This window comes from Triturus cristatus, chromosome 7, assembly GCF_964204655.1.
Source record: "Triturus cristatus chromosome 7, aTriCri1.1, whole genome shotgun sequence".
Lineage (NCBI taxonomy): Eukaryota > Metazoa > Chordata > Amphibia > Caudata > Salamandridae > Triturus > Triturus cristatus.
In genome coordinates, this window is record NC_140590.1 from 232,554,668 (window position 1) to 232,570,446 (window position 15,779).

The window sequence follows — 15,779 nt, forward strand, 5'->3', positions numbered from 1 at the left end:
AACAGCCGGTCAATTGAAAGTACTAAACCGTGGCCTTGGGTATGTCCCAACCCCCAAACATGACTCTTTCAGATGCCGGACTGAACTCCATGAAATGGTGAGAAAAATCAAAATAAAAAAATTCTTTGCAAACAAAGAACAGATCCCTGCCTCAGTCTTTTCTACGGATTTACATCGTCCCTCCCAGTTTTGTCCCCCAGTATCTTCTGTGGGTCCTGAGGTGGTAGTGTTTGAGAACAAGGTTCTGAATGAGATCAGACTTTTGGAGGAATCAGAACAGGCCAACACCTATAACAACATGAGCAGGTTGGATTGGGCTGCGGTCAAATCCTTACAAGATAATACCGCACTCACTATCAAATCTGCTGATAAAGGGGGCGCTGTGGTCCTTATGAATACCTGCGACTATGAGGCGGAAGTTCTGAGGTTGTTGAGTGACAGGAGGAACTACCGTCCTCTGGCACGTGATCCTACGGCTGAATTGCTGCAACAGATTACCATCATTGTGGCACAGGCGCGGGAGAAAAAGTGGATCACTGCGAAAGAGGCGGAGTTCCTCGTCAACCTCAACCCTAGGACACCGGCATTTTATATTCTGCCGAAGATTCATAAGGCCCAGCGTCCACCCCCAGACCGCCCCATTGTATCGGGCATTGGCTCGGTGTTGGAGCCGCTTTCCCAGTTCTCCGACTTCTTCCTCAGGGAATCGGTAATCACCCAACGGTCCTATGTGCAGGACACTACCGATATTCTTAACATCATCAATGATATGGACTTTGACTCATCCCAGCAGTTACTTGTGACTATTGACATCGAGTCCTTGTACACTAGCATCCCCCAGGACGCGACGCTGGTGGCAGCAGCTCGCGCCCTGGGAGCCCAGGAGTGGTTTTATAACACTCCCCAGTCCTTTGTCATGCAATGTGTGGAGCTGGCTCTCACTCGTAATTTTTTCTGTCACAAGGATGCCCTGTACTTACAGATCTCGGGGACATCGATGGGCGCTACTTTTGCGCCGAGCCTGGCGTGTATTTACGTCGGCCAATTCGAGGCAAACCACCTTGACCACCCCTCTAATCCCTTCCAGGGGCACATTTGCCTCTGGAAGAGATATATAGACGATGTTCTATGTATTTGGAGGGGCACTCAACAACATCTCTGTGAGTTCCTTGAATGGCTGAATTCTCTGGACACCTGCTTGAAATTCACTTGGCAGTTCAGTAGGGAGGCGGCTACATACCTTGACCTTGATATCACTGTGTTGGATGACAAACTTACTACCAGTGTTCATCACAAGCCCACTGATAAAAACTCCCTTTTACACTACCAGTCGTACCATCCCAGAGCTCTGAGGGACAACCTCCCAGTGGGTCAGTTTCTAAGATATCGTAGAAACTGTTCCTCTACATCAGATTATTTACATCAATCTGAGGTGTTGAGCACGAAATTGGAACAACGTGCTTACCCTAAGAGGATTATTACCAGAGCCCATAAAAGGGCGCACAACACACCCAGGGAGGCTCTGCTGGAGAGGAACAAGAAGGAATCCAAGGAGAGTTTGCCAGTTGTCCTTACATTCGACCCGTTGTCTAATAAGATCGGACAAATAATCAAGCGACATTGGTCATTGTTATCCACCAGTGACTTCCAGATGCCCCAGCCTAGATTTGCATTTAAAAGGACCCAAAACCTGAAGGACAGACTGGTGCATACAAGACCCGCCCATGTTCAGAAGAACATAAATCTACCTTCAGGACACCATCCTTGCGGGAGCTGTTCAGTGTGCGAACTGACGGAGAAAACAACTGAGATCATACTAGGTAGTGGGAGGACCTGGTTTCTCCGTCAGTTTACCAACTGTAATACGTGCCATGTAATCTACAGATTGACATGCCCTTGTGGACTACATTACATTGGTCTTACATCTAGAAAGGTCAAGGTACGCATTCAGGAACATCTGAGCACCATTAGGGCTGGTAAGCTCACCACTCGATTAGTCCAACACTACAAAGATCAGCGACATCAATTCAGATCTTTAAAGTGGGTTGTCCTGGAAAAAGTGTGGGGCGATCTGGGTGATATTGATAAGAGACTAGCCGTGAAGGAGGCCCGTTGGATTTTCACTGAGAAGGGGGACACCGTTGGTCTCAATGACCAGATCGAGTGGAATAAAGTAAGCAGATAGGTGGTTATTGATAGGCTGAGTATTTTAACAAATTATCAATATACTACCTCCACTCACCCCTGATGAACCTTTCTAAACATCTGGTACATAGTATAACTATGACAAAGTGGTTCCGCATGTTCCGCAATGGTTTGTTTGAGATTTTCCAGCTCCCTAGGGTGCACATCAGGTGACACATTGGCCATTGGTGTAGTTTATTCATGGTGCCATTGGGTTGGGCGCTGCACGAAATAGGACGATGGTGCACAGACGCGCTCCTTGATTCATTCTGGAGGTTGGTTAATAACTATCCCTATCGTCATTAATTGCGGACTGACTCCCCTGTTTTCCGATATATTATCGCCCTCTGATAATGATGATTGCCATATGGGTCCGGTGGCTGCAGAAGTTTGCCTACATACTGGTTGGGATTGCCTCACGCCCGCCACCTATTGGGCCTCACCCTATCTCTGGTGGGCTTATGTTTTTTAACAAGTTTGCATTATCACCCTTTAATTTAGAGTCAGAGGAGTTCGTTTTTGGCTTGGGTCTTTATGGTTTTAAGTCAGAGCCATGACCACTCCAAAATGGCCGCGGCATTCCCCACTGTAATTGATACATCCTTACGACTCGCGTAGTCTCGCGAGATGTTGCCACAGCTACTCATTGAAATTGAATTCAGCCGCGCGTTGAGTCGCTCCAGTGCTGAGGTGACGCCTGGTTGTACAAGAGACAGGGTAAGCCCGGGGACGGATGAGATACTGAAAAACGCCGTTTTCGTTTCTGGGTGGTGCGTGATTGTTGCGGTACGAACTGCTTAGGGCTTTTCTTTCTTTTTACACATTATTGAACTAGACGCTTGTGATTGTTGAAGTCAGTTGTGCTGTGAAAATGATATCGGCATTGGGGTGTGCTGATGTGATACAATATATTTTAAAGGGTCCTGGTGTTGTAAGAACTTCCAAATAAGCGAGGTGATCGTTCATTGGTATATTGAGGAAGAGCAAATACACAGTGTGTCTTCTAGATTGAGTCAGGTATAGATGATCTATACTTGTTTCCACAGGTGCAGGCACCAACGACGGTCGTGCTTTGCTGAGCAGGAAGGCGATAGTTAAAAATTTAGTACGCCCCTGCGACTGGTTGGTGGCTGGTACGTGGGCCCATAGCTACAACTAGGTAATGAATTAAATGTTGTTACCATCACCAGCCTTGGGTTGGTTTTTGAACTCATCCCTCCCCGTACTGATTATGCTGTATGTTTGTTTGTTTGTGTTTGTCAGTCCTTTTAAAGGTGTGTGTCCTGAGAAGGTGATTTTTTGACCCCTTCTTGCCCTGATGAATTTGCCACAAACTTTATTGGCAATGAAACATGTTGGCCGTCATTATTAAGGTATGCAACATGCTGTGGTTTTTAACAGAGTGATAGACTCCTAACCAGAATAAAACAATCATTTGTGAGTCTATACACTTTCACTATTTTTATATTTGTCGTTGTCTGCACAATTTATTTGTTTGTTGTGTTTTTCACATTACACTGTCTTGTGTTTTGTGTTTTCTATTGGACACTGCACACCTTTTTCTTGAGAGAGAGTGACCGATGATGAAATAAACGTGGGCAAGCTGGTGAGAACCAACCAGTAGCTCCTCTGGTGGTGCGCACGTGAGGTACTCTCTCTCTCTCTCTACATATTTTCTCACCTCGTCACCATTGAGGGTCTCTGTAGAGTGTATTTGTTTGTGGACTGACTGCACATTCTCCTTTTCTTACTTTTCTATCTATTTTAATTGTTAAACTTGTAGCATTCTGGATGGGCTGTCTCCAGACATTATAAATGAGTATTGGAGGTCTGTGATAACGTACACTTCCTCCCACCTAGTCCAGAGTAACAAGAAAGTTTTTTTGCTACATTGTGCCAGTACTTTTTTTGTTGAAGCAGGGGCAGCAGTGCCTGGGGGGGAAGGAGACTCTACCCTTCCGAAGGCTGCGTGCACGGACAGCACTTGTGGGAGTTTCCGGGGAGGGTGGGCACTGGACGAGGTGTGGTGGAAGAAGAGGCAGATCTGGAACTTCTGTGCCCACCAACACCGCTGGAGTCTTAAGATGTGGAGGTTGGTGTTTCCGGGCGTGAATCATCCAGAGCACTCCTGTCCCCGTCCGCGGTGCTGGTCCTCGTAGCGTCAGTAATCTCATGCGTAACAGTCATGCCAGTAGCTTCCCCACTGGTGTCGGTCTCCTGTCCTTCCCTGCCCTCGGTAGATGCTGCAAGAGATAGAGACATAGGTTCAGTATATTGCCATACTCACAAACATCCTATGCAAGCAAAGCACAAAACTTTAAAACGATACTCCCATGTTGAACTCTTCCATGTACATTCAGCATGCGCTACATTTATGCAATCCTCAGATGATGCATGGAAACATGCATAGTTGATAGTAATGCTCCATGTGGTGTTGAAACAGCCAAATAGCTGGCCCTGTGCCTCCCTGTAACTATACATACTATTGTCTGTAAGCATACCTACTTGCCTGTAGGTGAGATAGCTATACATCAAACCATGTTGTTTCTGTCACATATGGAGTCTCTTTAAGGGAACACCACAAATACAAACACCGAAATGTCCTTTTGCAATGGTTACAAGCTTCTGATATCCACCATGTTGTGCTTCGAAGCACAACTACAGTTGTACTTTGGTGTCAGCTGTGTAGATGTCACAATTTATCTGTTGTGCACAGCACACATCTATGAATGCACACTAACATGATGCTCACTGCTGTTCACTGCCAGGTGATGTCTATGGCACTCATACTGCAGCATATGTCACAAGGCCACATCTCATCTGTCAATGACAAGAGTCATGGTTTTAAACACATGAGAAACCACATGTTGTACAAATGCAGAACAGCTGCACTCAACACTGAGGCCACTTAGATACCATTGCATCACACTAGAGACATCACAGAGCTTCGCACTGTCTCACGGTTGGGATTCATGCAGTCACTCACACCCAAAGTAACAGTTCGCACAATACTCACCCCCAGCTTGCTGCTGATCGGCCCTCAAGCATCCATCCAGCTCTGGCTGTGTCACTGCTAAGATGCGGGCCATTAGTGGTGTCATGCTCCTGCGCGCCAACCTGCCACTCCAAGGGAGCACCCCCAGCATCATCTCTGCCACGTTTTTGCTCAGCTGGCAGATGTCATCCCACCTCTTGTGACAGTGTGTATGCCGTTGGTTGAAGACATCCAGAGTCCGCACCTTGCGTGCAATGGCCCTCCATAATGCCTTACGCTGATGTACCTTAAGCTGCAGGTATGGGAGATGAGAAGAGGAAGTTTCATTGACACTGTGTTGTGTACCACTGTGTCAGTACAGGAGTATGAAATAACATAGCACACTAACACATCAATGTTGAGGTTGTATGACATAATTTCGACAGACAGAAAATCGACCTACAAATATATCGCAACAAAAATATCGATGTCAAGAATATCGACATCCTATCTACAACATGGTAAGTACAAAAATATCGAAAATTAAATATCGATGTCAAAAATATCGTTATTAAAAATATCGTTTTTTTTTACTTTAAAAATATATGTAAAATAAACCAAATTATACTTAGAAATTAAATAAACATAATTAAATATATTGTATAATATTTAAAATGTATAATTAATATATATAATTTAATAAAACTTTAATTAAACATATACATATAATATATAATATATATATACTTACTTAATAATTAATTTTACTAATAATTTCTGTAACGTATAAATTATTAAATGTTTTTCAAAATTACCAATACATCTATACACATAAAATAATAACATTAATAAATATTTAATAATTACATATAGCAAATAATAATCAATATTTTTAATGTGAATAATTTTTATTATTAATGATATATTACAATAGCAAAAATAATACAAAACATATGAAATATCAGACACAATAAAACTACTAGTCCAACTCCAACAAAAACAACAGAATGTAAAATGTTGGATACCGTAGGGGTAAAAATTACTATTCCAACTCCAAAGAGTGCAACAGTAGGGAAAGCGTTGGATAGCGTAGGGTTAAAATTACTATTCCAACGCCAGAGAGTGCAATAGTAGGGAAAGCGTTGGATAGCGTAAAGGTAAAAATTACTATTCCAACTCCAGAGAGTGCAACAGTAGGAAAAGCGCTGGATAGCGTAGGGGTAAAAATTACTATTCCAACTCCAAAGAGTGCAACAGTAGGGAAAGCGTTGGATAGCGTAGGGTTAAAATTACTATTCCAACTCCAGAGAGTGCAATAGTAGGGAAAGCGTTGGATAGCGTAAAGGTAAAAATTACTATTGCAACTCCAGAGAGTGCAACAGTAGGAAAAGCGCTGGATACCGTAGGGGTAAAAATTACTATTCCAACTCCAGAGAGTGCAACAGTAGGGAAAGCGTTGGATAGCTTAGGGGTACAAATTACTATTCCCACTCCAGTAAGTGAAACAGTGGGTAAAGCGCTGGATAGCGTAGGGGTAAAAATTACTATTCCAACTCCAAAGAGTGCAACAGTAGAGAAAGCGTTGGATAGCATAGGGGTAAAAATTACTATTCCAACTCCCAAGAGTGCAACAGTAGGGAAAGCGTTGGATAGCGTAGGGGTAAAAATTACTATTCCAACTCCAGAGAGTGCAACAGTAGGGAAAGCGTTGGATAGCGTAGGGGTACAAATTACTATTCCCACTCCAGTAAGTGAAACAGTAGGGAAAGCGCTGGATAGCGTAGGGGCAAAAATTACTATTCCAACTCCAAAGAGTGCAACAGTAGGGAAAGCGTTGGATAGCGTAGGGGTAAAAATTACTATTCCAACTCCAGAGAGTGCAATAGTAGGGAAAGCGTTGGATAGCGTAAGGGTAAAAATTACTATTCCCACTTAAGAGAGTGCAACAGTAGGGAAAGTGTTGGATAGCGTAGGGAAAATAATTACTATTCCAACTCCAGAGAGTGCAACAGTAGGAAAAGCGCTGGATAGCGTAGGGGTAAAAATTACTATTCCAACTCCAGAGAGTGCAACAGTAGGGAAAGCGTTGGATAGCGTAGGGGTACAAATTACTATTCCCACTCCAGTAAGTGAAACAGTAGGTAAAGCGCTGGATAGCGTAGGGGTAAAAATTACTATTCCAAATCCAAAGAGTGCAACAGTAGGGAAAGCTTTGGATAGCGTGGGGGTAAAAATTACTATTCCAACTCCAAAGAGTGCAACAGTAGGGAAAGCGTTGGATAGCGTAGGGGTAAAAATTACTATTCCAACTCCAGAGAGTGCAACAGTAGGGAAAGCGTTGGATAGCGTAGGGGTACAAATTACTATTCCAACTCCAGTAAGTGAAACAGTAGGGAAAGCGCTGGATAGCGTAGGGGTAAAAATTACTATTCCAACTCCAAAGAGTGCAACAGTAGGGAAAGCATTGGATAGCGTAGGGGTAAAAATTACTATTCCAACTCCAGAGAGTGCAATAGTAGGGAAAGCGTTGGATAGCGTAAGGGTAAACATTACTATTCCCACTCCAGAGAGTGCAACAGTAGGGAAAGTTATTGGATAGCGTAGGGAAAAGAATTACTATTCCAACTCCAGAGAGTGCAATAGTATGGAAAACGTTGGATAGCGTAGGAGTAAAAATTACTATTCCCACTCCAGTGAGTCCAACAGTAGGGAAAGCGTTGGATAGCGTAGGGGTAAAAATGACTATTCCCACTCCAGAGAGTGCAACAGTAGTGAAAACGCTGGATAGCGTAGGGGTACAAATTACTATTCCCACTCCAGTAAGTGAAACAGTAGGAAAAGCGCTGGATAGCGTAGGGGTAAAAATTACTATTCCCACTCCAGTAAGTGAAACAGTAGGGAAAGTGCTGGATAGCGTAGGGGTAAAAATTACTATTCCAACTCCAGAGAGTGCAACAGTAGGAAAAGCGCTGGATAGCGTAGGGGTAAAAATTACTATTCCAACTCCAGAGAGTGCAACAGTAGGGAAAGCGTTGGATAGCGTAGGGGTACAAATTACTAATCCCACTCCAGTAATTGAAACAGTAGGGAAAGCGCTGGATAGCGTAGGGGTAAAAATTACTATTCCAACTCCAAAGAGTGCAACAGTAGGGAAAGCGTTGGATAGCGTAGGGGTAAAAATTACTATTCCAACTCCAGAGAGTGCAATAGTAGGGAAATCGTTGGATAGCGTAAGGGTAAAAATTACTATTCCCACTCCAGTGAGTCCAACAGAAGGGAAAGCGTTGGATAGCGTAGGAGTAAAAATTACTATTCCCACTCCAGAGAGTGCAACAGTAGTGAAAACGCTGGATAGCGTAGGGGTACAAATTACTATTCCCACTCCAGTAAGTGAAACAGTAGGGAAAGCGCTGGATAGCGTAGGGTTAAAAATTACTATTCCAACTCCAGATAGTAAAACAGTTGGGAAAGCACTGGATAGCATAGGGATTCTATAAATATTTATATAAATAACTTTAAATTACATCCCACACTATTCCCCCTTTAACACACAACACACTACACATACAAAATACACAATACATTTAAATATTAGTTTATCTATTATTTACAATTCATAATACATTCTTTATAATTAATATACTTATTATTTACAAATTTATACATATTAACTACCAAATTACAATTATTCACAAATTAATTATTAATTAACAATACATTAATTCGCAATAACAACAAATAACATGGAATAATAAATTATTTATATTTACTATATTTAACGTACTAATAACAATTAATTAACAATTAATTATTATTAATTACAAATAAATAAAAATTATCAGTAATTATTTGAATTTAATTACATCCCACCCTATTCCCCTATAAACCCACAACCCACTACACATAAAAATTCACATAATTAAATCATCAATTAATCACTTAATACAATTAAATCACAAATTAATTAGTAATTAACAATTAATTAACAATACCAATAAAAAATATTAATATTAAACTAATTATAACTTATATAATTAACCAATTAATAAAAATAATTTACAATTAATAATTAACAATTAATTAATCAATTAATATATTTAATTAACAATTAGTAATTAATTAATCATAAATACCAATTAAACAATACATATTAATTAATTAATTATAATTAAATTACTTCCCACCCTATTCCCCTATAAACCCACAACCCGCTCTGATACTAAAACGCTAAATTATATTTTACATAATTATTAATCTCTAAACATTTATTTTTAAATGTATTAAAATACATTACAATAGTCTTTAACATACAAATAAAATACATATTAAAATACATTACACTAATAAAATATCGATATTCTTGACATCGAAATTTTTGATTACGATATTACTTACATCTATATTAATGACTTCGATATTATTAACTTCGATAATACTTACCTTGGGGTCGATATTCTGTCCATCGATATTCTTGACTTCGATATTCTTTACCTACAATATTTACAACTCGATATACTTGTAGTTCGAAATTTAAAACTCGATATTTAGACTGCTCACCAAATGTTGAGTAGAGGCCATACAGCATGACACGTAGTACACTTGGATCGAATAATCTCATGGAAATGTATACATGTATGATGATGGACACAGTACATGGCCACCTCATACACATGCTGAGTGCCAGCACAGCAACCAATGTGATAATGGCCCTTATCTGTGATGCAGTATGTGAGTGAGCATGACATACAATACATTTGAAATGATGTGTCGTGGCAGACTCACTGTGTCCAACACTACACACCCCTCAATGTCCTTGACCAGTCCATGGCTACATGTGTCATGGTGGTCACATTTAGGGCCATGATCTTACATTCTCACACTCTTCTTACAAGGTGTAGTCCTGTCTTGCGCAATCCTCAGGCCTAAGATAGCTCATTGATAAATAGGGTGGTGGACAACACATATGTTTCACTCAGTCCATTTAGTGATGGGTCCTTGTAACATTGGGCAGTTTCAGTGCAGACCAGAGGGTCTCACACTGAGGTTAAACGTGGGTCATCAGAGAAATCACAGGCATGTAGAGTATGAGAAGGTAAACTGTGCCTACACATGCGAGACTGAACATATCATGGAATCAATAGAAGGATGACATCTCCAAATCACATTTATCTGATGTGTCATAGGTGAATTACCACTAAGAGTGTTACACTCAGGTATTGGACTCCTGTGCATAATGCACACATCACCATAGGGGCAATTTGAAAACTGTACACAAATCATTCAGTACCCTCTGGACAAAATAAATTTGTAATGTCACAAATGAGCATGTGAAGACTTAATGTACTATGATGTCACTCCCATCCTTCAATGTAGTCATGGATCTGTGTAAATAAGTCTACACACCCGATTGACATGAAGTCAGCATGCTAGGCAGTGTATCACACATTTACATTACCCAGCCTCAGACCAACGTGTGTTTACTTTTGCTTAAGAAGAGCTGTAGAAATGTCCATGTTGCCATCCTCCCCACATTCTCAAATGGAATTCTTAATAGGTTATGTATGGAGCATGCTATAGGCAAATTATGGATGCATGCACATTGACTTGCACTCACAGGCACTTGCTACTGCACAGTAACATCATGTGAGCATTCTGAGCACTCTCCAACTTACCAGTACATCTGGGGCACCATATAGCTTCCCATACTGGTCATGGACCTCGTCCACCAGGACCTCCAGCTCCTCTGTGGTGAAGGGAAGGGCCCTGATGTTCTCAGTTCTCACCATCACTGGGTCCAGAATACAGGAACAGCAGCAGTTGGTGGTGATGAATGGCAGGCAGCAGTGTCTGAATGCAAGTAAAATATGTTGGTCTCTCGAAGACATTTATAGGCCACTGGGGTTGTTTCAGTGGTACTCTGCTGCTGCAATTCATCTTCCTGGTTAGCATTTTTCAATTGTATCCAATAACAGGGAATGCTGAGGCGGTGCACCCCTACTGCGAGTTTCTAATTTGTATTGCACTACTGGGATCGCAGTTCCCATTGGCTGCAATGGCAATGGCATATGTGGTGTCACACAGTGGGGGCCAGGCGGTCTCTACCGCAATCCTGCATCTTTCAATTGTATTCAATAACCGAGCCCGCGGTAGCGAAGCACGCCTACCGAGGGTTTCAAATGTGTATAGCATTACCGCGATGGCGGTTCACATTGACTGCAATGGCATAGGCATATGCGGTGTCACACCGCGGGGTCCAGGCAGTACCTACCACAATTTGGCATCTTTCAATTGTATCCAATGACCGGGCCGGCGGTGGGGGAGCACGTCTACCGCGGGTTTCAAATGTGTATTGCACTACTGCAATTGTGGTTCCAATTGGCTGCAATGGCATTGGCATATGCGTTGTCACATCTCGGGGTCCAGGCTGTCAGGAACCAGCACACAGCTGCTATAACAGGATTAACTGACTGTGTCATATGTGTTACTGCGCAGCTTAGAAGTATGAATCATGTCTGCATTCCTCATGAAGCCAAAACATGTGCTTAGGCTGCATATTTAGTCAAGTTGCCATGTACTCGGTTATTTAGTACTTTCTGTGTCCTTTGCCTTGTTATTTAATGTATAAGTGGTTACTGGCACATTTGAATGATTGAAGACACATCAATGGGGGAGGGTCCAAGGGAGAAAAGTTTATAGACCTGCAAGATAGTAATACCCCAATCAAGTTTACCACAAAACACAAAGAACTATCTTGGGTCTAAGAGTGAACAATGATCACAAGTGACAGAGGTTAGTTACGGTAAACTCCCACTAGGAAAAATCCCTTTAAAGGACTGGAACCCTCACTCACCCTAGGTGACATGCTTCATCATTGAGTTCTTTCTCCTGATGGAAAAACCTAGTTCCACCGAGGGCTACAACCCCCTCACTGTGAGGGAGGAGTCCAGGAATGTTATATGTAAAGATGAGGTTGTATACAAAGGAGATCCTTTTTAGTCCCTTATGCGGTGAGTGGAGTGAGAAAACAGCAGCGCAAACAATAAGCTAATTTAGGAAAAAGAGTGTGGTGAAGGTAAAACTAAGTGGTGAGAACCAAAATATTTTTATTTTGTATGTTTCACCATCAGGGTTAAAAAGCAGTGCAAATAGAGCTTTAAACTGCTCGATGTAAAAGGTCAACAATTTTCAGCCCTATTGATCTGTAGAGAAGTATCCGGCCTGTCTTCAGGACCGTGTGTAAACAATAAGCTGCTGCTATTTGGTGCTTAGACAAACAACAAATACATTTTGATACTACACCAGTAATCAGTTCATATGTCTTCTGTATTACTGGGTATATCTAAAAGAATAACGTAAACAAAATCTCTGTAAGAAAAGTGTCAAAAGTTCATACAACACTGTTGTAGTATATATTTACTACTAATAAACCAATTAGAAATAATTGGAAGCCCGTGCTGTGGGCAAGACACTTACCCAAATAGTTGGATATCCACCTTCACCTCAACCTGGTAACAACTCAGGGAAGGGGGGGCCTTGCTCTAAGAAGAATAAAAAATCCCTCTGTCAGACCGTGGAGAAACCTACTTGCTGACAAATTGGTCTATTCCTCAAAATATTCTTAAGTGTCACAGAGAGACACATCAGCAAACAAACCAACTTTAAGACTATGTATGAATATTAGGTAGATTGGCCTTCAGTCAAAAGAGGAATAAATTATGGAATTTAAGTAAGGTTGTCTGGTGACATACAACTATTGAGCAAAAAAAGGGTTTGGGAATGCCAATCAGACAGTATATGAAAATATATCTGATGGAGCTCATTCTCACAACACACTCTCTTTGTAATGCTAGTTTCAAAATCAAAGAGAATCAGACGGTAACATAATAATAGAGAAAAAGAGTAGGGGACATAATCTAAACTTTTTCTGAACCAAAGTTCCTATTCTGCTCATGCAAGCCCTTACCTCTCCATCGGTACACCGGACGGTCGTTGAGCTGGAACCGGAGGTACCGACTGGAAGCTAATCCACTCTGTTAAATAGTGTCTGTGATCAAGGTTGACTGCCGGCAGCTGTGGTGGACCCAGAAGGTGCCTCCGAGTGTGCCTGATTGGAAAAACGGTAGTTCCACGTACTGAGCATGTTCAAAGAGGCAGCTACTAACCTAATTCAGTGTCCCATGAACCGAGCATGCCCAGTAGGTTCTACGAACTGAGCATGCTCAAAGGGGCAGCCGCTAACATAATGTAGTGTCCCATCAATCGAGCATGCGCAATTGAAAGGGAACACATACAAAGAATTTATTGGAATATTCTACAGTGTTTAAATGAAACTCTATGCACGAAATGTTAATTAAATGAATGTTTTTAACAAAAGAATGAATACAGTAGGTTATTTGTAAACTTGATGAACTGTTTAAGCATAACACCCAATATTAGAGAAGCAAAATATTATCCTTGTTTATGACACACGCGCAGGAAGTGCAACATGTAACACCTTCCCCTGTAAAGCCCCTGAGACCAGGATCACTACCCCAGCCATCTTGGTGAGTTTGAAGGAAAAGAATTGGGTCGGGAATGCACGGGACCTAAGACGGTGGCAGTCCTTTGCGAGCAGGTGTGTCTCTTGAAGAAGGCAGATATCCGCCTTTGTACTCTCTAGATAGGAGAGGAGGGTCCTGCATTTGATGGGATTATTAAGTCCTCTCACGTTCAACGTGAGTATCTTAATAGAAGCCCCTCGCATCTAGCATCCGAGGGCGGGTTGATGCCGAGCAGGGGCAGCAAGACGACTTGAACTTCACTTCACCAGCGCAGGTGATAGAAGAGTATGACTTCCTTGGACCGGGCCACCCCATGAGAGAAGAACAGACAGTGAGAAAAAGCAGAAAATAGAGTAGAGCAAGAGCCCACAAATAATAAGACCAAAAAAATAAGGCGCAACAGGCGTCAAGATGAGTCTTGAGTTCAGTCATTAGTTCGTCATCTAGGGATGACCAGTGAAGGAGTCTATGGGGATGTAGAGTGGCCAATGGGGAACCTCACTCCCCTCTCCCCAACCCGAAACGCGGCAAACCACATGAAGGATACAGCATAGTGGCCAAACTCAGTCACTTGGTAATGTCTTCACCAGAGCGCCTGGTTGAGCCTCCAGGGCAGCTTGCTGCTCTTGCTTGACCACCTGCGGGCTCGGCCGCCGGGGGCCCCACCGCCGCGTGCGCTGCTGCCTCCATTTCAGCCTGTCGACGCTGGAGCCGGGGTCTGTGCGGTCATCATCCTCCGTGTCCTCTGGGAGAGGGATCCCCAGTAGTTTGCTGGCCTCAGACAGAGAGCGGAGCTGGAACAGTGTCCCCTCATGGCAGAAGACGAGGCGGAATGGGTGCCCCCAGGAAAAGGTGATGATATGCTGGCGCAGAACCTCTGTGATGGGTCGGAAAGAATGGCGTTTCTGGAGTGTTATGGCCGCCAGGTCTTGGTAGAGGGCCAGAGATTGATTGCGGAAGGTGAGCGGCTAAAGCAATCTAGCTTTCTGTAGGATCTCTTCCTTAGTGCAAAAGTCCTGGACGCAAACTAGGATATCTGCCGGGGTGCCGATCGTGCCCCCACCCTGTGTGCTCTATCTAGTTTCAAGTCAGAGTCCGGTGAGTTGCCCAGGACGTAATTGAAGAGAGCTCACACGTATCCAAAGACGTCTCCCGCTTCTTCATCGGTGCCCACTCCCCAGATGCGTATGTTGTGTCGGCGGGAGCGGTTTTCGAGACCTTCTAGGTGGGATTGGACATCAACCTGCTGCTTATGGATACGGAGGACCTCCTGTTGCATTGCCGCCAATTTGGTGTCACAGGTGTCGCGTTTATCCTCCAAGAACGCTACCCTCTCACCAATGTCATCAACGTCCTTGCGTATGTCCTTTATCTTTGCTGTGAGGTCTCGTTTCACCATCTGGAGGTCATCGCGCAGGGACGCAAACAGGGATCCCAGGAAGGCCCGTGTCACTGGTGCGTCTTCTGCGGTAGCCATTTGTGCCGCCTCACCCTGCCGGCCGGGGGTTGTCTGGCTGCCACTCTGCGCACGGGCAAAGAGGTCCTTGAGGGAGTTCTCCTTTGTGACCGATTTGTCCCTCTTGCCCCGAGATGATGCCATACTACGTTCCAATTTACACACTAGGCCCGGCAGCTGTGCAGCAGGAAGCGCGAATGGGGTCTATTCCCGCTCTCTGCCCAGCCTGGGCGAATACATGATGAGTATGTCACCCCCTGGGCAGCAAGGGGTTCAATGCAATCCCACAGAGGCCACCGCTGCTACTAGATGGCTTCCCCGGATCCCCAGGGCAGCGCGATATGCGCCTCACTGCCTCAAGAGCCCTAGGCCTTCTTCGAAGTAGGTCCTCCTGGACGTGTTGCAAAATGGCACGAGAGGTGAGCGGGGCTGGAACGCACCAGTGCTCCGCGGGGCACCGCAAGGCCAGGTGCGTGTGGTGTGGGAGGTGAAGGCCACAACAAGCAGGGGCCCAGCCCCACAGCAGCAAGGCTCACAGGAAAGATGTGCCCGCTCCGGGCCGAAGCAGCCCCAGGTTCGCAAACCCCAGCAAGCCGGTCGTCACTCAATCAAGGCCCCCCGGCAG

The 15,779-nt window shown here is 43.6% G+C and overlaps 1 long non-coding RNA gene across 1 annotated transcript in view; it reads right to left on the minus strand.

The window, feature by feature from the left end:
- LOC146809282 (uncharacterized) overlaps positions 1–13,200 on the minus strand; it is a 98,465-nt gene extending 85,265 nt beyond the window's left edge. Inside the window, exons 1-2 of the long non-coding RNA XR_014965540.1 lie at positions 13,122–13,200; positions 12,632–12,696 (exon numbers count right to left, since the gene is read on the minus strand). This is a non-coding gene — a long non-coding RNA (uncharacterized LOC146809282). The remainder of the gene's footprint in view (positions 1–12,631; positions 12,697–13,121) is intronic.
- Between the last annotated feature and the right edge of the window lie 2,579 nt (positions 13,201–15,779).